The sequence below is a fragment of the Sinocyclocheilus grahami genome, unplaced genomic scaffold, assembly GCF_001515645.1.
Source record: "Sinocyclocheilus grahami isolate Dianchi unplaced genomic scaffold, SAMN03320097.WGS_v1.1 scaffold1842.1, whole genome shotgun sequence".
Taxonomy (NCBI): domain Eukaryota; kingdom Metazoa; phylum Chordata; class Actinopteri; order Cypriniformes; family Cyprinidae; genus Sinocyclocheilus; species Sinocyclocheilus grahami.
The window spans coordinates 135,792-137,578 of record NW_015507021.1 but is presented as its reverse complement, the minus strand read 5'-3'; the positions used below and the strand labels follow the sequence as shown (position 1 = coordinate 137,578).

At 36.8% G+C, this 1,787-nt stretch overlaps 1 long non-coding RNA gene across 1 annotated transcript; it reads left to right on the top strand.

Annotated features, from left to right (window-relative positions):
• The first annotated feature begins 510 nt into the window (after positions 1–510).
• Positions 511–1,461, top strand: LOC107572970 (uncharacterized). Its single transcript, XR_001607432.1, has 3 exons — positions 511–806; positions 884–956; positions 1,358–1,461. It is a non-coding gene; the product is annotated as an uncharacterized lncRNA (long non-coding RNA).
• Positions 1,462–1,787: the final 326 nt, after the last annotated feature.

Genomic DNA, 1,787 nt, shown 5'->3' with positions numbered 1-1,787 from the left:
TTTTACATCATAAACATCTTAAAGACATCTTCTAAACGTCTATTTGACATCTGATAGGAAACGTCCTATAGACGTATTGCAGATGAGCAAACACTCTAAAAAATACATCTTGCAGACGTAATGCAGACGTCAAATAGACATCTCTGAGATGTAGGTGTGCTATCAAGGGAGACTCTATTTGACGTCTGCATTACATCTGCAAGATGTATTTTTAAGAGTGTTTGCTCATCTACAATACGTCTATAGGACGTTTCCTATCATATCTCAAATAGACGTTTAGAAGATGTCTTTAAGATGTTTATGATTTAGAATGAATGTAAAACTGACATCTTAGAGACGTCTATCAGATGTTTGTACACAGCGGATAAAGCGATCTTCTACGTGTGCTATCACTGTTTCTGCGTTTCACAGATCTTTCCCTGACCTATTTATTAGTGTTTTTAAGACTTGGGTGAGATAAGTTGCAGTATTTCTCCAAACTGTGTAATACAGTGTTTTTTCAGGGTGTTTTCGGTGGACTTTAGAGCTATAAAGCAAGTGAATGATTAATTTTGCTGCAGAAATGCGACTTAAAGGTTGGTGAACGGCGAGGCAGCAAGTTTCTCACAGCGACTGGATCTAATATAGGCCTAGATATAAAAATACAGTAACTAATAACTATTTAGCACCCTTAAGTTGAGTGTGTTAGTAGTTGATGCTGAAGCGGGAAAGTGAGGGCAAGTAAACGCGTCATCTGTCCGATGCTTCATTTATAACTTGAATCCATCAGAACAGCACATGGTTGGCTAGCGATGGAAGAAAGTAAGGTAAGATAAACTCTTTTAATGAAAAAACAAAAAACATGAAATAAACAATGATTTCAACTGGTTTCTCTCTATGACAGACTGGTCATGTAACTCCGCCCACAACTCCAAACAAAGCCACGCCCTCTCCGCCAGTGTCCACTGAACGGCCGAGTGAGTCAAAACATTATTTCTAAATGTTAAAAACGCCAATTTTTATTTTTTTTTAAGTTTAAAATGTATTTTTTTGGTTGTGTGAGCATTAATGTAAACATTAAGGGGACCTTTCCATTTTATTTCTATGCAAACATGTTTGGTTTTGAATGTTCTCTTTACTAAATTGTTTCATTGTTCCATAAACAATGTAGAAATAATATTTCTGTGCTGACATTATTAAAGTCCAGATAGCTTTGAATGAGCGTTCCATTAACGTTACAGGAAGAACGTTTGTTCAGAACGTTCCCAGAGCGTTCTGAGAATGTTCCTGTTAGTTGGCCGCTGCTGTTTGTTGATGCAGGGGTTTGTGTGTTTCTGGTTGCATTGTGAGAACCGTTCTGTCTGTTTTTGTCCTGCAGTGGGTTTGAGCAGCCCAGAGTTACTAAACGAACTGAAACAACCACCCACGCTCAAACACGTCCCCACGCACAAGGGACGGAAAATCGTGTTCTGGGGACAAGGACGACAGGTGAGACTCAGACTGAACACACACACTGGAGCAAATCAAACCATTAAGTATAAATCAATTCATTTAAAATTAAAATGTTATTGTTTACCCAGATATCATAGTATATATCAAAGTACCATTTGATCACTGTACCAATAAAGCATATTTTGTTGTAATGGCACTATAGGCGACGTTTTTAAAAATGTTTCACCAGGAATAATCTTACTTTTTTTTTGTATCAAAATTGGAATGGGAAAAAATATATAATATTTGTTGTACTGGTGTGAGTTGGTTTGTCAATTTTGTTCTATTTTAATTACTATTGCATGTTAATAGGCTAC